This window comes from Dendrobates tinctorius, unplaced genomic scaffold (assembly GCF_039654945.1).
Source record: "Dendrobates tinctorius isolate UK_male_01 unplaced genomic scaffold, ASM3965494v1 ptg000020l, whole genome shotgun sequence".
Taxonomy (NCBI): domain Eukaryota; kingdom Metazoa; phylum Chordata; class Amphibia; order Anura; family Dendrobatidae; genus Dendrobates; species Dendrobates tinctorius.
In genome coordinates this window covers 14665924-14687348 of record NW_027361688.1, presented here as the reverse complement: position 1 = coordinate 14687348, position 21425 = coordinate 14665924, and the positions used below count along the sequence as shown (strand labels likewise).

At 43.0% G+C, this 21425-nt stretch overlaps 1 protein-coding gene across 3 annotated transcripts in view; it reads left to right on the top strand.

Annotated features, from left to right (window-relative positions):
• CALD1 (caldesmon 1) overlaps positions 1-21425 on the top strand; it is a 153677-nt gene that overhangs the window by 43648 nt on the left and 88604 nt on the right. For all 3 annotated transcript variants that reach the window (XM_073567758.1, XM_073567759.1, XM_073567763.1), the window contains one exon: positions 7114-7211. The gene's annotated coding sequence lies outside the window, so the exon portion shown is untranslated. The remainder of the gene's footprint in view (positions 1-7113; positions 7212-21425) is intronic.

Here is a 21425-nt window from a genome sequence, read left to right as displayed (position 1 = left end):
TTCCCATCAGAGACAGAATTGGAATTTCCAGGTCTCCACCAACCATGTAACCTTTATAATACTATATTTTAGATTTTGGGATTTTTTAAGCCCCAATGTAACTTCATACTCTGCACCCCTTATAGTTACACCCATGTTCTGTTGATAGTTCTACTCTTCGCGGCTTTTCTGAGTTTTATAAGGAGCAGTGTCCTTGGATAACCTTTGCTGAAGAACCTTTTTGAATAAAAATTCAAGGCATAGTCTTCTAAAAACAATGAGGTTCTAAAATTTGAGAACAGTCTGAACTGGAAGGAAGCGAAAGACAAATACTTTCCTACAGAAATAAAAAATAAATAAATTTCAGATCTCCTTAAAAAAAAAAGTTATAAGGCCGTAAGATGGTGCGAGAAAAATTTAAAATAAAAAAAATAGCTAAAAATTTAAATAAAAATAAAACGATCACGGACACAAGTCAATTTCACTGTCAAAATCGATGTTTCTTAGGATAATGCTTTGGAAAGGAATGTTGCTCTGCGCTCAAAGCTTCGGTCCGGTGAGATTGTGCAGACACCGTTGAGCTCGTCTACATTTCAAACTTTTATTGCAGATTTTAAACTTTTTTTTTTAACTAACTTAATTGACAACACAAACACGGACATTAAATCGAGTCTCGTTAGTTCTGGCAATTTTACTCATAATAGACAGTTCTCTTGCCAACAAAAATGAGCAGTAGAGTTTTGTTTTTTTTTTAACGGTCCAAGAATGGAAATTTGCATAAAGTAATTTATGATAATTCGCCTCTCTTAGTGCCGCTTAGCCCTTTTCAAGCAAATGGAGCTTAGCTGCAATACCAGGCACCACCGTAGAGAAGAGGAGAGCCTTTTTGATCAATGGCAGTCATAACCAAAACGTTGGGTTAAATCATTCCTAATTTTTTTTCTACCTGCTATGTATCCTAAACATGTATTATTAGAGCTTTACCGATGATGGACAGGTAATAATATGTGCACCCAATAATCTTTATTAGAAATGCAGCAGATTCTTCTACTGTGATTATACCAAGTGGTCAAGCTTAAAAATGCAATGATATCTTGTTACTTGAGTGCTTAATGCCTTGCTTGGATCCATTTCATTGCCTCGTGGCTTTAGGCCAGGATTCAGAAAAAAAAACCCAATCTGGCTAGAAACCAACCTATATGATCCAATTACATGACTGACGATGAAGCTCTCCAGAACTTGGCTCCTTAGAGGTGACCTTTTTCATGTTCTTTGTTATGGCACAAAACTCAACTGCTATAAAACATGTAAAGAAACACTTATTGCGAGATTTAGGTTTCATGCACATGGCGGCATTATGGCTCCATATATCCTAAGAGTTGTACACAGTCATCATATAGGCCTCGTAGGTGACTATGGGGCCCTATTAGACCTCCAAAGACTTTTTTTTTTTTTTTTTTACAAATCATGGTCCATCGCATGTACTCTGCAAAACTCGAGCAAAGAAGGAGCTTGACTTTCCTTCAGATTCAGTTTGTCACCTTAGTCCTATAGCAAGGGCAAAGTACCTTACCGGTGCCAGTCTTCTCTAGTCCTTGAGTTTGAAAATTCTTCTTCAGGAGTTATTTTTTGGAAGCTCTAACAAACACTTACCGGTAAGAAGGATAATCATTGTCTAATCTCTCTCTCCTAATACTTAGCTCAAATTTCTGTGGCTGATGTGGGCATTTAGAATGTGATAGTCACTGGGTGTGGCTACAGAAAGTATGGGTGGGACAAAGATTACAGTGTGGGAGTGGCCATCTAGTAATAGACACGGTTAACCAAGGTTTCGGCACCAGTAATATATTGTTTTTTTAACACAGAACTGTCTGAAGACAATATTTGGCAGTCTTTACAATTGTTTTTATAGACTTTAGTACAACTTATTATTATACAATTTTCTAGCAATTTCATGCTCACCAGTATGTCTTTATACCAGAGTCAACCCCCCCCCCCCCAAAAAAAAAAATATATATATCCTTTACAAGCAGTAAAGAAGGATCAGGAATGATTGCTGTTTGGAAATTGTATTACATTTGCCAGAGATAAAATCTGATAACATTAATGTTTTATAAAATATATAGTTACGAAAGAGATTGAATTGTTTGCCAAAAAGTGATACCAATAAATTTATCAGATGTTTTCATTGAAACCTGTTCATAAAACGAACCAAAGAAGTCAAGTGCAGTCAGCCGTTTTGTGGGTTTAACCAATGTACCAAAAAATCGGTTCAAGGAATATTTTACAAGAGTCTACAAGATGGCCAAGTGGGGCAGGATGCGGGGTGGTGGCCAGTTTACATGCGGTTAAGTTGTTATGGATAAATCTTTTCTGATATGTTGAAGCACTAGGGTGAGGTTGCTCCAGAATATTAGAAGATCCTCTAGTTGGCCCAAGCTTTTATATGGTAGTAGACCCCCTAAGATCCAACAGAAGACAACCCAATTTGGAGGTGACTATGGACTGTTAGAGTCTTTTTTGAATTGATTGCTACACAGATCCTTCAGAATGTTCTCTTCTGGTTGGCCCAAGGAACCCGAGTTGCACTCCAAGAAGGAGAGCATAATGATACAACCTTTTTTTTCATCTACATTAAAGGGTTGTCTAGTTTCGAGAACCAATTTTCATATACCCTACTAGGAAATCCTGAGTTAGTAGTGAGGTCCTCTGTTTAGGATCATCATCTCTTGGCCAAAGTGGAGGTGCTACCTAGGTCGTCTTTCTCTCTAGAGGACCTGCCCCATCTTGTATTACACAAAACATTGACTTGACTGATTTTTGTGTAATGCTTAATTCTCCCTTTGGAGGAGCTGTAGGGAAATTGAACACTTACAGTACTATAAGGTATTTGAAGATTATAGCTGGTCACTCGAGATTCTCGCAGAGTGGAAACTTTGTGCTAAGCTTAACATTGAAGAGGTTCTATTAAAAAGAAAGGATTGTTGAAAGCAACCACTTTGTTACGGAGATAAAATCACTAGTAGACATCACGTCTTCCATTGTTGTCACGACCCCAGCTCCTGCCTACCTCCCTGCGCGCTCTGTCCGGCGCACTCCCGTCTTCCGCCGCGTCCCCGCGCCCGGCCTCTGGCTCCCTCGGCGTCGGGCACCAGCACACCCTCCTGGGTAAGGTGACGCGCTAGCCCCGCCCCCAATATGGCGGCGCCCACCGCTACATATGCCCGGCGTCTGCTCAGGTAAGACGCCTGATTATCTCATGCGGTGACGCTGTCTGCTGCGGTGCTCACTGTGTCCTCAGGCCCCTCTTGTTCCTCTGTCTGTTCTGTGTTAGTGCTTTCGTGCTTCCTAACCGCTGTCTGCTTAATCTCGGTCTGCCTCTCCTGTACTCTGCCCTCCCAGTCTCCCTAGTGCTTTCCCTCCTCTGTCCTGCCTCCTGCTCTCCCCTCCACGTCTCAGGTTATCTGCCGTCCTGCACCTTATTCATTATTTTGCTTCCTTACCTCTATAGCCTCCGTTCCTGTGTTCCCCTGGCTCTCCGGTCCTGTACACCACTGGGTCTCTGCCTTGCCCAGTGCTCTGCCTATCGTCCACATCAGTGCTTTCTTTCTATTGCCTCAGTCGTCCCTTTGGTTCCGGCTGTTGCGGCCCTATCCCCTGGAGGTCTGTCCCTAACACTCCCTGTATAGGGGGTGGTCCTCACCTGGGCACTCGCCTCCGGGGGCTCTGGAGTCGTGACCCAGAGGGTCCACTTTCAGGTACATCCTTATTTTTCCTAAACACCGTAACAATTGTGTTGACCCTAACAATTTCACATCTTTCTTTTTCCCAAAGTCCTATGGGTGCAAGATAACTGAAGTCAACGCAGAATTTTCAGACCTTGAGTTGAGATATTTAAGTAAATCTTGAATTTATTCATTAAAGTATTAATTGGGCTTCATATGGACATCTTAAATTTTGAAATACAGAACTTTCCATAGCTATAAAGATTTGTATTCAAGACCTAATATTTGGAACACTTTATGGGTATGGCCGTGCATTTTGGTAATTAGGTTAAGGTCAATGTTCTAACAAAAGTTGGTGAAGTTTTAGTAGAACTTTCAGCCGTTGATACGTAAAAGGGCACCTCTCTTCTGTTCCTCCTTGTTTCATTTGTGGTGGTTTATTTTGTGAAAGAAAAGAAACAAAGCCATTGATAACTGCTAGGCGTCACGCGTGAAGATATAAACGCCCATACCAGATCGTTCAGGTGTGAAGGCAAGATGTGTTAAAACAAATAAAAGTTCTATCACGGCTAAACATGCAACCTTCATGGCTCATGGAGCAAAAAAGGCTTGTCTAGCCAGTGTTTGCTCATGCACCCGCCTGATGTCTATCCGAAGAGTTGCGGTCTAACACTAAAGCATTTTTCTATAGGATCCTATTATGGGTAGACTTACGGCATTTGCAATATTTTTGTTTTTTTCCAATGACTTTTGTGATGATTCATATTCAGATGGACAGTTTAGATCCAGTAGAACATTGAACTTTTCTAGAGAAGGTATGTGTTCATCATAAAGCTCTCCAAATCAAGATCCCACATTGGCTTCTCTCTTTATGACCCATTTTTACACCACTGCCTTATTCAACCATAAAATGTGACCATATATTGGGGGGATATTGGTTTCAGTATGGCCTTGAGCTGTGAATGTCCTAATCATCTGTCTGGTTGGTGTGGTACTGAGTTATAGAGTCATTGAGAAGTTATCATCTAATCATAGGGTCTCCAAAATGCCCAGTCTGAATGGACTACTGGATGAGCTCCATAAATTCTTTATTAGACTGATAGGAAAAGCCAAGCACTTTTGTTCCACTGTCCCTAGCAGCTTCATTAAGAATGAATGAAGTGGTGGAGCTCTATTCAGATGGGACATTTAAGTTCTTGGGATCAGAGGTGGCCAGATCCCAATTGATCACCAAGTTATCATCTATCTTATGGAGATATTATCTTATAGCATCTAAAACTGGTAAAAAACCCTTTAAGTATTGAATTATTAGAATAGGCTTACCAATCAGGTTCTTAGATTAGAATTCTTTAGCTTGGAGAGTCTCTACTCTCCAAGCTATATGTCAAAGAACACCTCTTGCCTTAGAGTTCCTTCCATATCCATGCATTACATAGACAGCTTATTGATGTTAATCAACACTTTTTATAGAGGATGATCTGTAAAAACAAGCTGTTACCTATTCGTGGGATTCAGTAGATGATATATTATTGATTGGTGTTGGTCCGACCTCTGGGATGGCACTGATCAGTAGAGCAGGTCACTTGTATCCTCGATTAGAATAGAGCCACCCAGTGTTGTCTATGCAGAGCACAGCAGTGAGAAAGAGCCTTTCATTGGCTGCTGCACTCTGCATAGGTAGCAACTGAGGTAAGAAAGCTCTCGGTATAATAAAATGAGCTTCAGACTTTCAGCTCCTTTCATTCCTTTTGGAGCTGAGCTTGACTTTTTCCGGTAGCCCCATGAAAACTCCCAACCAATCGGCAAGTTATCTCCTCCCTTTTGGATAGGTAATGACTTGTTTTCACCAGACAACCCCTTCAGTGCTTCATTTTCCTTGGGGTAATGCTGCATGTGAATGGCAAACTTAAGCTATATTTGAGGGCCCAACTTATTGTATGTGGACTGTTATTAAAGGCATGGAATACAGTGGACAACACCTGTAGGCTATGGAAGAATCTTAGGTTTTACTTTTATTTTGAGGCCCAAGGATCATTTCGAAAGCTGGTATGTAGGATGGCTTCCAATAGAAGGTATTCAATATGTGACAATACTGGGGGCCCTGAACTCACTTCTACTGCCAATTCACACTGTTGGACCAAGAATATCATGAAAATCTAGTGAACATAAGACAATTGAATATTTTCTCACAGTTTCACACTTGTCATTGACACTTGATTACTTTGCAAAGGAGTTCTTTGGTTTGGACAACCCCTCCCACAACATAAGTTGATCACAAAGTGTTCCTCTTGGTGGAACCCCCAGCGATCAGTTGTAATCTATGGTGGAACTTGGAAGTAAGTGTTCATTTTGCCTACAGTGACACTTCAGGACAAATGAAGTATTACACATTGTCCATTCAAATCAATCAGTTGCAGGACAGGACAGGTCGTCTACAGAGGGAGACACTCTTTGTAACAACTCTCTACTTTGGTCTATAGATAAAGATGTTGATAAGATGAACCTCCTCTAATTCCCTAATAGGCGGCAGGAAACCTGGTTTGGGGTTTTGGGTAGGGGGGATTATAGTGTATTTTATTGGTCACTATTACGGTATTTAGTTACTCACATTCACGCTCTGGATCTGGAGTGGTGGGATCGTCTGTGACAGCTTTTTTTTTGTAGCATGTCAAAAATGGCCCTCATTGTATACTTGGCTTCCTTTTTCATGGTTTAATAAACCTGAAGGTCTCAAATACGTCCCTAATTTGTTGGTTTTGGCAGAGGCGGACAATGTGATAATAGTTCCTTAGAAACCAAACAAGAGCTGGCGTTCGTTCAAGTAAAATACGGCCTGTTTAGTCTTCTGATAAATAAGATTGTTTGGATTTTTTTTTGTTAAAGCTTTTTTTTTTTCTGAAAGATCGCGAATAGCAGGATGAAGCGTGACTCCGAGGACCCTACAGACAAATGTAGCAGTGCTGCCAAGTTTGCAGCATTTGGCACCATGTACATGGGACAGCTGTGTACATAAAGACCCTGCAGCCAGTGATGTAGCATTGGTGGGGCCCTTAGGACCTTTACCTTATCCCGGGCGCTGGTAACCCACGCTTCGCTATTGCCTACAGTACTGTATAACGAATGCAAATCATTAAAATCTTATACCGTTTTGTGCCTATTTGTTTCCATGGTAACAGACTACAAACAAACATTCTGTAGTCTGATCTTGTGGTCATTTCTTAGTCTCTTGCTTTAGACTCTTTTTTTTTTTAAAAAGGAATGGCGTGTGGTCTCATTCTACGTAATTGCAGGATCACCGCCACACATGATCCATAACCAAGAATTCCCATGAGTCTGCATGATAGCTGTATACATAAAACTGATTTAACGCAAACAATTTAACTTTTACCTATATATTTTTTTTTTACAGTGCTAAAAAAATCCCCTTCCTTTATGTCTGCCTGCTAAGTAGCTGCTTCATCTGATACGTAGGACCTGGGCCGGTGACTCCCCATCTAAGCAACTCGGGTAAGAACGACTGAAGGTTTTATTTTTATTTTTTTACAGCTTGAAATTTCTAAACAGGGTTTTGACAGATGGGAATATTATTAACATTTTATAACTTGTAAATTAAATCTATTCCAATCCTCCCAGATGTTGTATAAAATATAAATCAAAGGTTATTTTTTTGTGTTTGTTATATGTTATTTTTAGGTATTTTTATGACCTGAAAGCAATTTTTATATTATAAATTTTGGTTTAAACTTGTTCTGACTTCTACCAGAGTCTCCAAATAAATGAACTGTCACTGCCGGATTCCTGATCTTTTACAGGAAGGCTAAGAGGGCACATAACTCGCATAGTTCCTTCTGCAGGGATCGGAGACGCTAGGACACCATTCTTTGTGCATCGGTGCAGCACGTCATCACGTCGTGAATTTCTTAATGTTTTATCCTTCACCACATGAGTTAAATATTTATGTATTTTATTAGTTCAGATAATTATATTTATGGCGTTACCGAGTATTTTTTTTTAACTTTTTAGATTTTGCGATTAGCATTAAATTTTTATGTATATACACTGCCCAAAAAAAAAAAGGATCACTAAAATACCACATCCTAGATATCTCTGAATGAAATATTCCAGTTGCAAATTTTTATTCATTGCATAGTGGAATGTGTTCAGAACAATAAAACATAACAATTATCAATGTAAATCAAAATGAATATCCCATGGAGGTCTGGATTTGGAATGATACTCAAAATCAAAGTGGAAAATCAAATTACAGGCTGATCCAACTTCACTGGAAATGCCTAATGACAAGGAAAAGATGCTCAGTATTGTGTGTGGCCTCCACGTGCCTGTATGACCTCCCTACTTTACAATGCCTGGGCGTGCTCCTGATGAGGCGGTGGATGGTCTCCTGGACAGTCTCTGGTGCAACGTGACATTGGTGGATGGAGCGAGACGTGATGTCCCGATGTGCTCAATTGGATTCAGGTCTGGGGAGCGGGCGGGCTCGTCCATAGCTTCAATGCCTTCATCTTGCAGGAACTGCTGACGCACTCCAACCACATGAAGTCTGGCATTGTCCTGCATTAGGAGGAACCCAGGGCCAACCGCACCAGCAAATAGTCTCACCAGGGGTCTGACGATCTCATCTCAGTACCTAATGGCAGTCAGGCTACCTCTGGCGAGCACATGGAGGGTTGTGCGGCCCTCCAATGAAATGCCACCCCACACCATTACTGACCCACTGCCAAACCGGTCATGCTGAAGGATGTTGCAGGCAGCAGATCGCTCTCCACGGCATCTCCAGACTCTGTCACGTCTGTCACATGTGCTCAGTGTGAACCTGCTTTCATCTGTGAAGAGCACAGGGCGCCAGTGGTAAATTTGCCAATCCTGGTGTTCTGTGGCAAATGCCAAGCAGCCTGCATGGTGTTGAGCTGTGAGCACAACCCCCATCTGTGGACGTTGGGCCCTCAAACCATCCTCATGGAGTCAGTTTCTAACCGTTTGTGCAGACACATGCACATTTGTGGCCTGCTGAAGGTCATTTTGCAGGGCTCTGGCAGTGCTCCTCCTGTTCCTCCTTGCACAAAGGCTGAGGTAGCGGTCCTGCTGCTGGGTTGTTGTCCTCTTATGGCCCCCTCCACATCTCCTGGTGTACTGGCCTGTCTCCTGGTAGCGCCTCCAGCCTCTGGACACTACGCTGAAAGACACAGCAAACCTTCTTGCCACAGCTTGCATTGATGTGCCATCCTGGATGAGCTGCACTACCTGAGCCACTTGTGTGGATTGTAGAGTCCATCTCATACTACCACGAGTGTGAAAGCACAACCAACATTCAAAAGTGACCAAAACATCAGCCAGAAAGCATTGGTACTGAGATGTGGTCTGTGGTCCCCACCTGCAGAACCACTCCTTTTATTGAGGGTGTCTTGATAATTGCCAATAATTTACATCTGTTGTCTATTCCATTTGCACAACAGCATGTGAAATTGATTGTCAATGAGTGTTGCTTCCTAAGTGAACAGTTTGCTTCCACAGAAGTTTACTTTACTTGGAGTTATATTCTGTTGTTTGTTTTCCCTTTATTTTTTTGAGCAGTGTGTGTGTGTGTATGTATGCATGTGTGTGTGTGTGTGTGTGTATGTATGTGTATATATATATATATATGTGTATATATATATATATATATATATATATATATATATATATATATATAATATGGATCGCCCCGCGGCTCGCCCAGGGCAGTGGGGTACTCGGTACCGGACCGGTGCAAGGGGGATGATGTGTCACAGCAGCGGTGACCCGGTCCGTGGCCCTGGGCCCCAATATCAATGGCGGTGATGTTAAAGGTGTTAGAGTTTATTAGAATAGTTCGTGACGCCACCCGTGGTATTTGGCAAGTATGGTGTTAGGCCAACGCTGCATACAGATCCGCTGGGACTGATGGTGTGGTGCAGCAGAGATGGTATAGCTCCCCACAGGTGGAGCTGTAGTCCCAGGGCAGTGTAGGTGCCATGGATGAGGAGAGGCGCAGGATGGTATAGGTGATGTAGTGGTGCGGGAATAACTGGAGGACACCAGAGTATGCGGTTCCAAAGCTTTACTCACTGTTTGCAGTTCACACAACTGCCTGCCTCCGTACTGTGTTCTTCTGGTCAGGGCTCCAGCCAGCCTCCAGGCAGGACAGGACTCTCCTTTCCACACTCCGCCAATATGTACCTTCACTGAACGACTCCTCAAATGCGCCTTTAGGTGCAAAGCACTCCAGGACTTAGTTACCCTGGAATGCCTCTCTCTAGGTGTTCCTAGTCTCTACTTGTATGACAGACAGCTGTAGCCTGCTTCGGGGAACTCTAGCTCCAGGGTCCCGGCTCTCTGTCCGTTTCGCTGTTGTGTCCAAAGTCTATGGTGAGAGCAAAGCGTTAGCGGCTCACTACTCCTCCGGTGTCTGTTGCCGGATATAAAGATCCAATCAACCTCGGGGACCGGGCCCCGGCCTTTGCGCTCTGGACTGGAAGGGTTCTCTCTCTTTCTCAACCAGCTTCCCACCGTCCTTCTATTCTCCTTCGTTCCGATCTGTTCTATATCTCTTTGATGGAATCTATAGTCTTCAGTCTACGTCTCTTTTTCCTTCTGTTCCTTCCCTGAGGAGCTTGTTCCACTAAGACCAGTCCTCAGCCTCTCCTGACTGACTGCCTTCCTCCGCCTTGAGCTCCTCTCAGGCTGACCTGCTGTCAGCCTGCTCTCTTCTGGGTCTCACCCCAGCATGACCTGAAATCCTACACTTTTCCTCTCTTTTGTATCATCACACTCCACCCGCCTCCCAGCACATCTCGTGTTACAAAGCAGGATTCCACGAGGGGTGCTCTGCTAACCCCCAGCCTGAAGCTGTTAGGTGGCCCCACTGAACTATCCTGTGTGTGGAATGCAGGTGTGGAGCGTGGTCAGGAGTCCCACCTTACCTGGATGGTGGGGCACTACACCTTAGGAGAAGGTGCAGTACCTCTGTGGTGACTGAAGCCTCAGGGGCGCCACATATATATACAGTACAGACCAAACGTTTGGACACGCCTTCTCATTCAGAGTTTTCTTTATTTTCATTACTATGAAAATTGTAGATTCACTCTGAAGGCATCAAAACTATGAATTACCACATGTGGAATTATATAATGAACAAAAAAATTGAAACAACTGAAAATATGTCTTATATTCTAGGTTCTTCAAAGTAGCCACCTTTTGCTTTGATTACTGCTTTGCACACTTTTGGCATTCTCTTGATGAGCTTCAAGAGGTAGTCACCGGAAATGGTCTTCCAACAGTCTTGAAGGAGTTCCCAGAGATGCTTAGCACTTGTTGGCCCTTTTGCCTTCACTCTGCGGTCCAGCTCACTCCAAACCATCTTGATTGGGTTCAGGTCTGGTGACTGTGGAGGCCAGGTCATCTGGTGTAGCACCCCATCACTCTCCTTCTTGGTCAAATAGCCCTTACACAGCCTGGAGGTGTGTTTGGGGTCATTGTTCTGTTGAAAAATAAATGATGGTCCAACTAAACGCCAACCGGATGGAATAGCATGCTGCTGCAAGGTGCTATGGTAGCCATGCTGGTTCAGTATGCCTTCAATTTTGAATAAATCCCCAACAGTGTCACCAGCAAAGCACCCCCACACCATCACACCTCCTCCTCCATGCTTCATGGTGGGAACCAGGCATGTAGAGTCCATCCGTTCACCTTTTCTGCATTGCACAAAGACACGGTGGTTTGAACCAAAGATCTCAGATTTGGACTCATCAGACCAAAGCACAGATTTCCACTGGTCTATTGTCCATTCCTTGTGTTCTTTAGCCCAAACAAGTCTCTTCTGCTTGTTGCCTGTCCTTAGCAGTGGTTTCCTAGCAGCTATTTTACCATGAAGGGCTGCTGCACAAAGTCTCCTCTTAACAGTTATTGTAGAGATGTGTCTGCTGCTAGAACTCTGTGTGGCATTGACCTGGTCTCTAATCTGAGCTGCTGTTAACCTGCGATTTCTGAGGCTGGTGACTCGGATGAACTTATCCTCCGCAGCAGAGGTGACTCTTGGTCTTCCTTTCCTGGGGCGGTCCTCATGTGAGCCAGTTTCTTTGTAGTGCTTGATGGTTTTTGCCACTGTACTTGGGGACACTTTCAAAGTTTTCCCAATTTTTCGGACTGACTGACCTTCATTTCTTAAAGTAATGATAGCCACTCATTTTCCTTTACTTGGCTGCTTTTTTCTTGCCATAATAAAAATTCTAACAGTCTATTCAGTAGGACTATCAGCTGTATATCCACCAGACTTCTGCAAAACACAACTGATGGTCCCAACCCCATTTATAAGGCAAGAAATCCCACTTATTAAACCTGACAGGGCACACCTGTGAAGTGAAAACCATTTCCGGTGACTACCTCTTGAAGCTCATCAAGAGAATGCCAAGAGTGTGCAAAGCAGTAATGAAAGCAAAATGTGGCTACTTTGAAGAACCTAGAATATAAGACATATTTTCAGTTGTTTCACACTTTTTTGCTAACTATATAATTCCACATGTGTTAATTCATAGTTTTGATGCCTTCAGAGTGAATCTACAATTTTCATAGTCATGAAAATAAAGAAGGTGTGTCCAAACTTTTGGTCTGTACTGTGTATGTGTGTATATATATATATATATATATATATATATCTATATCACTTGATTACCTATACAATACACTGTGATATTGCATAATTATTGGTCCCCTGTGAAGCCCAACCAAAAGCAGGCAACCCATCAGCGATTGTGGGGTAAGGTAGGCTGATTGGCATCAGAAACTACCCCACCCCTAGTTCCTAACCTCCTAAATGCCACTGTCGCAATTGACCACGGTATCTGAGAGGTTATATTGTTTTATACTGTTACCATTGGAGCCATCACTGATCTTGGCAGTTACTTTTATTTGTCGACTGTATAACACCCCCGTCTCCTAGGCTGTGTGGGGGGAGCACAGCTTAGGAGCCCGCTCCATACAGTGAGTGCCCATATCCATTGTAAATGTACCTCGAATGTGTCTCAGGAGGTTGGAAGCCTAAAATCTCACCTTTCAAACAGTACTAGGATAAAATCTCTGACTGTAAGGGCCTCGTCACACATAGTGACTCACCAGCGATCCCGACAGCGATATGACCTTGTCAGGATCGCTGGTGTGTCGCTACATGATCGCTGGTGAGCTGCCAAACAGGCAGATCTCATCAGCGATCAGAACAGCGATGACGCGGGTTACAAGTGCGCGCGGCGCTTAGAAACCCGCTGTTTAGCTCGGCTACCAGGTCCCTGCACCAGAGCGCTGGTAACTAACGTACACAGCGGGTAACTAAGTGACGCGCGTCCTTAATTACCCGCGGTTTACATTAGAAACCAGCGTCTAGCTCGCTGATCGCTGGTCTCCCGCCTGCCACACGCAGCGATGCATGCTGGCCAGCGGGAGACCAACGATCAAGAAAATGTCCAGGGCTTTCCAGAACGATCAGCAGGGGGGCCGGTCGCTGATACCTGTCACACACAGCGATCTCGCTGGTGAGATCGCTGTTGCGTCACAAAACTCGTGACTCCGCAACGATCTCGCTAGCGAGATCGCTGTGTGTGACGGGGGGCTTAAGGCAAAACGATTTACTTCCTGGTTCTGTCTCTGTGTAGAGGGGGAGGCGTGAGATCATGATCTATCGGATACAGTCATCGCGCTCTCTCTGCACAGCCTTCCAGTGACCTCGAGTGTGGGGGATGGGGTAAACTTTAAAGATGACCATACATATTACATAGCTATCTTTCTTGACTCGGATTGGTGCCTTCACATTCTTACCGCCAAACAAAAAGCTCGAGAGTTTGAATTCCAACTCATCCTCAACTCTTTGACTCAAGAACCCAATACACATTAGACTAATGTCGTCCGAACTCGATGATATCTATGGGTTTTGGTCTATGGGGTGTATAGGGTGCTGACAGACTGATTGTTGGGGAAAATGTTGATTGGTCATGTCTGATTTCGAAATGCCAATTGTATTGATCTCCCAGAGATAAGCCACCACCATACGTGTTGACCATAGGGTTTCTTATAGGAAACACAAGAGTGCGTGACCGAGTGAGTGGCTCCTGTGTTTGGTGGAGTAGGCCCATATGGCTGTCAGCCGACCAATCGGCTGAACCATCGTTAAGACGACCATCATCTATTGTGTCCAGGGGTATATATTCCGAAAATATTTGGGTATGGGTGTAAATATGATTTTATTTTTTTACATTTTTGAATTTTATTTTTTAGTGTGTATGTTAAAAGTTTAAAAATTGTCCTGAAACCACTGACTGTGTAAGGGTTACCTTTAATAAGTCTTGTTCAGATGTTAGAGCGCCTTAAACATACTAGATCAGTTGGGGGTCTGGATTCTGAGACCCCACAACTACGAGGACTTGCTTACTTCCTGCTTGAACAGGTGCACAGCTTATTAGAAAGTCTATGGGTCCGTATACTACTGTGTGCACACTTGTGCCAGAGACGAGTTCTTCTTATCTTCTTAACAGTGGTTTTAGTGATCAGTTGGGGTTTTAGATTTGTAATATAATATTTTAAAATTTGCTAACAATTTACCAAAATTTTGATCGACCATAGTTTGGAGAATACATGATGTGCAGAATGGCTCTCGATGAAAAACTATTGTTCACCAATATGTATGATCTGTCTAGTTGTATTTTTTTTTTTCTAAATACAAGTGTAGGAGATGAATTTGGCCAATCATTGGTCCATTGGAAAACTGGATCTCAGTGGTCGGATCATCTACAAGAACGATCCAACAGATGATTAATGCAACAATCAATAGTCTTACCTTAATTTTCAGCTTCACACAAGTATTTAAAGTTTACTCAAAATGCAAAAATAGATAATTTTAAGAGTTTTTCTTCTCAATCCAAAAATACAAGGTATTTTTCTTCTTTCTTTTCTTTAAAAATTCTAAAAATATTTTAGAAAATATATATTTTTTTACTTTATTTCCAAACCAAGTCCTCATGTTAAGGAACAAAAAAACACATTTTCCCCCTTGGCAGCATCCACGACATGTGGTTTTAATCTATATTTTGTTTACACAATGTTTTTTCCCTTTTTGACCTGGATACATGTTGTTCCTATTAAAACTTTTTTTTATCATATTTGCCTTTATGTTCTGATGTAACTGATGTGTTAGGTAAAAAAATAAAAGGAATTACCATCTCCTCTCCCACTCCCTCCATATTAATACCATCTCCTTCTCCAGGGGTGTGTACCTGAATTAGTCATGTTTAGAACTGGACAGCTGTCCTTACATTTACTGATTTTTTTTATTTTTTTTAAATTTTTTTATTTTTTTTTATTTTTTTTTAATTTTCTTTAATTTTTCTTTTGTGTTTCTTTTTTGCTCATGTTTATAAGAACATCACAACATGCAACAAAGCGTGAAAAAATCTCAAATCCTGTCAAACATATTACATTCCCCAAAGCAGTACTGAAAATAATTCTAGACAAGGGAGTTTTTCCAAAAAAGAGGCCATGATTGTCATCTACTTGGCACGGCGGCCCAACGTCATTAAAATGATGGAGTGATGTTTTTTCTTTAATATATTTTTTTCTTCTTTCACCAGTCGAGACTTTATCTCCGATGTAGAATAAATAAATATACGATTGTGTGAGAAACAGCGCAGTGAGGATGACGGCCAATCAATATCTGACTGTAATGTTTAATGGCGTGAGGCGAGCCGTAGCTCCCGACACTCTAAACGGCTCAGACGAAAGAGACAAAGGCTGGGATTCTTCTCACAGTTTAGTTTCTCAAGACTTAGAGGGATGATCTCTAGAATTACATTCATTAGTCTATAGAAGTTGCTTTTAGAGAAGGGCGAACTTTAACAGTAAAGTTTGGCGTCCGTACCGAACACCTACTGTTCGGGCATTGACACCGAACAGACTTCTCCAGGAAGTCCGTGTTACTGTTCGGGTTCGGATGCCTGAACACAGGGTGTTTGTCACGCTGTCATGTGCTTGGCAGCAATGCAAACACAGCGTCTGATCGGCAGTGAAACCATCCCCACCGGTCAGAGAGCCGCGGTTCCCACGCTGTCAAAAGACAGTGTGAGGGCACAGCTGTGATCGGAGGTATAAAGTTTAACTCCAGTCATTGGTGTCAGCTGATGGGACTACTGATCCTATCATCTGACACCTGCTGCCACTAATTACAGCAAGAGCAGGAGTCGCTGATGGGTGTATCCATCAGCCGCCCCTGCGCTGTAAGTAAATAATTAAAAAAAGAATGGCATGGGTTCCCCTGTATTTTTGATAACCAGCCAAGCAAATCTCACAGCTGGGGGCTGCAACCCTCAGCTGTCAGCTTCAGCAAGGCTGGTTATAAAGAATAGAGAGGTCCCCACGCTATTTTTTTAAAATATTTAAATAAATAACTTAAAAAAACCAGCGTGGGGTTCCCCCCCATTTTTGACAACCAGCCTTGCTAAAGCAGACATCTAGGGGCTAGTATTCTCAGGCTGGTAAGGGGCCATGGATATCCCCCCCCAGCAGCCTAAAAATAGCAGCCCACAGCTGCCCAGAAAAGGCACATCTATTAGATGCACCAATTCTGGCGCTTTGCCCGGCTCTTTTCACTTGCCCTGTAGCAGTGGCAAGTGAGGTTCATATTTGTGGGGTTGATGTCACCTTTGCATTGTCAGGTGACATCAAGCCCATGGCTTAGTAATGGAGAGGCATCTATAAGACACCCATCCATTACTAATCCTATGGTTACATGGTAAATAAAGACACAGCCAGAATAAAGTTTTTTAGAAATAAAACAAAACACACTTTTACTTTTTTATTTAAAAATAGCAAACACAGTTATACTCACCAAACGCCTAATTCCACCGAAGCCCTAGTTCTCCTGTAATAAAACTGAAATATAAAAACAACAATATACCATACCTGTCTGTCCCACGCTGTAATCCATGTCCATGCTTTAGATTACTGTTGGCTCATCACTCGTGTTACCAATAGCTATCTTTCTGGACTACCTCATACACAGATGTGCACACACTCTTTTCGACTGATCATGCTTGTGTTTTCAGTATTAAGGTTGTGGAGAGTCACCTCTTGGTGGCAATTGATCTGCCAGGAGAGAAAAAGGATCGGCATTGAAATTCAACAAGCCTGATCCCTCCTACATCATCCATCTAGAGAGAGCCGGCCCGGCAGACCGCCATACACACTAGATGGTTAACAAAAAATGAACTTAAGGGCTGAGCAGGACCGGTTCCTGAACATGGCCCCTTGGAAATTGGCATGTTCAGTTTCCATATCTAAAGTGCATGGAGACCTGAAGTCTTGCTCTTAAGGGCTTGGCATGTTCAGCGAGAACTGTTACGTGGTGGTGTTATGTTCTCTTAAGTGGGGGTGTTTTGTTCTCCCTTGCCATGTTGTACTTAGATGGTGTTATGTTCTGCTATGTGGTGTTGCCATGTTCTCAAATGTGGCGGTGCCTTGTTCTCCCATGTGGTGGTGCCATGTTCTCTCATATGGTGGTACCATGTTCTCTCATATGGTGGTACCATGTTCTCTCATATGGTGGTGCGCGTGGATCGGAACGCATGGGTCCTTGTATTCCGCTTTGGCTGCTGGCACTATCCTCAGATGACGGGGCGACCTCTGACAGAACTTGTGACTGTTCACCTTATGGTGCAGTATGGGTCCCACATTGGGGTGCATTACATTCATCTATATTATTAGTCCTCTCTGGGGGAGCTCCTGATGATTTAATTTTGGTCAGGCCTTATATGTAAGGATCCATAACGGTCACCAAGACTGGTGTATCTGCTCCAAATAATTGTAATATTAAATCTATTATCAGTGGATGTAGTTTAGATTATCTTATATTGTTATGTATACATTTTCTGTAGCCTCTATATTATTGTCTGGGTTTACTAAGTCAAAGAAAGCTTTATTAGGAGCTTGACTGTACGATTCATGAAGATATTTTTTCGTGCCATTTATATCTTTTTGCAGCCAGCGGTCTACATGTTGTCATTCTTTCCCCTTTTTTTTTTTGTGATGCCTTGGTGATTCAACTCTTTGTCTAAACTGTTTTAAAATGTTTTTAATGTGTGGTATTTCTTGTTGCTTTTGTGCAATTAATAAAATCTATTGGATTTTCTAAACCAGAATCTATACGCGTGGTGATCCTACACATATGCAGAGTCTTTATCTCCTTTTGGCTCTTAGCTTACTTTACCTGCATGTTGTGATCCCTGTGTGCTTATATAATTTTTGTTTTGGATTCATAGTTTGATGGTGCCCGCTCAACTCATTTTTTCATGTTGTCCCATGTGGTGGCGCCATGTTGTCCTATGTGGTGGTGCTATATTCTCCTATGTGGTGGTGCCATGTTCTCTCATGTGGTGGAGCCATGTTCTCTCATTTGGTGGTGTTATTATCTCTGATGTAGTGGGGCCATGTTCTCCCATGTGCTGCCATGTTCTTCCATGTGGTGGTGCCATGTTCTTCCATGTGGTGCAATGTTCTTCCATGTGGTGGTGCCATGTTCTCCCATGTGGTGGTGCCATGTTCTCTCATGTGGTGGTCATTATCTCTGATGTGGTGGGGCCATGTTCTCCCATGTGCTGCCATGTTCTTCCATGTGGTGGTGCCATGTTCTTCCATGTGGTGGTGCCATGTTCTTCCATGTGGTGGTGCCATGTTCTTCCATGTGGTGGTGCCGCCATGTTCTCCCATGTGGTGGTTCCATTTTCTCCCATGTGGTGGTGCCATATTTTCCCATGTGGTAGTGCCATGTTCTCCCATATGGTGATACCATGTTCTCCCTTGTGGTGGTGCCATGTTATGTCATGTGGTGGTGCCATGTTCTACCATGTGGTGGTGCCATGTTCTCAAACAGATTGCTGCTGTAAACCAGCGGGCCAAGCTATGCGACCCTCTTACCCATAATAGACAATCCCTTTAACATAAAATTCCAGTTACAACTGAATAATAAGGAAACCGAGTAAAGAAAATATTGGTGCCCCTTGAAGTGAACCTCAGTTAATCCAGCATTCAATTGTCATGATCCCAGTGCAGGTTTTGACCTGCACGTCAGGGGTTAATGTCTTGAGCTCAGTGCAGGCTTGACCTGCACGCCTGGGGTTAATTATTGTAGCCTCTCTTTGGCTCAAGGAGAACTTCTTATAGCCCTGGGAGACTCCAATCCCTGTCAGATATATTTTTGCCTTTGGCCGAGTGTGGTGACCCCTGTGTGCCTGTGCCGTCTGATTGTCTTCTAGCTTGCTTATATGGTTCTGACCCGGTTCTGTCCCCTGTTGTGAGTTTGTCTCTTGATTCTGTACTGTTTATCTGCTTCTCTGGTTTCTGACGCATTGCCTATGTCCTGACTAGTCTCTGATTGCCCCTCTTGTACTGTACTGCTATCTCCGTGTATGACTCATTGCTTACGTTCTGACTACTCTCTGCTTGTCCCTCTGGTACCGCGCTGCCCTCTCTGTGTATGACCCCCGTTTGTCTGATTTGAGAATCCCTGTAGTAGAATCCTGCATTTATCTCCAGCAGCAGGACGCTAAGCCCCGCCCCCTGCAGTCACATGATCGTAGGTCCTTCACTGCTTTCTACCTTCAGTGACACAGGTCCTGTGAGCCTGGAGCACGCATCGTCACCACTGCTGCCCCGCTCCACAGGTATCTTTGGGCACAGGTTTGTACTCAGGACATGCGCACTGGCTCAGTGAGCAAGTGCAGTGCGGTGTTCCTGACACCAATAATCCTGAATGTTTGAAAATCTGTTTTGGGTTTTGCACATTCACTTTTGTCTAGGGAACGTTACTAGCCATTAATATTATATTCCTGACAAAGGATGCACTAAGAAAGGCGCTTTCCTAATTTTAAATTATCCTATCTCCGTCCGGCAGACACAAAGGCCAGTTTCATAGGAAGTTAGTTAAATTAGTTGTAGCATGGAGGAAACCAGATTATCCAAAGGAAACTCACATGGCTACTTGTAAACTCCATGCAGATGCTACACTAGTCACATTAAAATGCATGACCCATGTACTGGAAGCCCTCCATAAATATTAACAAATAGGAGTCAATAGGATATTTTGTGACCTGGCACCTACCTAGTATCATGATGGGCCATAGCAGGCAGTTAACAAGGCAGGACCTTTAGGTTCATCTGCATTCATGGTGCTCTAGGTTGCCCCATGTATGTGTGAAGAGCGCAAATCCTTTGCTGCACCTTTTCCTGATCGTTTCTACCTTTGGGAGTATGTTGGAACTTTTGAGTCCTAGACCACAATATGTACTTGTGTCCATGAATACCTCACTAAAGATGACTTTATATTTTGGAGCTGAGCAGAGTTGAAAAAACCAAAAGGTGCAGAGACAGAATGGTTCCAGCAATATGGCAGGGCTAACTCAGTGATTTAGCAGGGCTGAGTTTGCAACATTGTCCAAAATCGAGCTGTCACTGATATAAAACAAGGTTTTCACGTAATATAGGGCTGGTACAGTGATAAAGCATGGGTTCCCATCAATATAGTAGAACTGGGAAGCAAATAGTCAAAGACAGAGCTGACCAGAGGTATAGAAGAGTTGCCAAATAATATAGCAGAGCTGAGTTTGTAATATAGTCCAAGGCAGATCTGACCAGTGATATAGGAAAGTTACCAGTGATTTAGCAAAGCTTTGTTTGTCAGGAGGTTGTTCTAGAGATGAAGCAGTCCATGAAAGCAGAATGGATGCCAACTACCTGAATATTTAGGTGGAATGCTGATGCCTGACCCAGGCTTTACGAACTTAGAGAATCTTGTCACTGAAGGGCAGAGGAGCAGAGGGACCTGTTGGCAGAAGATTAAGGAGGTAGCACCTGGAGCTGGAACTAGGAGAGATAAAAGTGACATGTACCTAGGTTTGTCAGAAGGCTCTAGGACTGAAGCAGTCCTTTAGAAGAGTTGCTAATGACATAGCAGAGGCGGGCTTGTCATATAGTCAAAGGCAGATCTGACCAGAGTTACCCAGTGATGTAGCAGAGTTGGGTTTGTCAGGACTCGGATTTTAGGGCTGAATCAGTCCATGAAAGCAGAATGGTTGCCAACTACTTGAATACTCAGGCTGAATGCTGATGCCTGACCCTGGCTTTATGGACCAAGAGAATGTTGTCATTGAAGGGCAGAAGACCAGAGGGACCTGTTGTGGAAGACAGAAGAGGTAACACCTGGATCTGGATCTAGGAGAAATAAAAGTGATATGTACTTACTACTTAGGCCTGGAAATCGGCCACTTACATACTGCTACAATCTAATACTGTACAGCATGGGTGAGCTATACGTTTTTGACTAAGTTCCCTTATTTCTTTTTCAATGTGTCAATTTTGAAACTGTATTCCACCACCCAAAAAATTTGCAACCTTATAAAGTATCTACCACTGTGTTCTCAATGTGGATTTGTAATAATGTGACACGTATCTGGAGAGGTCTGGATATCCTGTCAGTAAATATGCCCTATGGTAGTGCTCAAAACTGAGTAGTAAATAGGAAATATCTGTAGGAGATTTTTGTACCCAGCCGCTCAGGAAGCTTTCACTGAATTATCACATACTAAATGGAAGGCTTTTTGTTTAGTTTTGAGCATAACTTTGTTCTAAGTGTTCCGGTGGTGACGGCTAATTAGG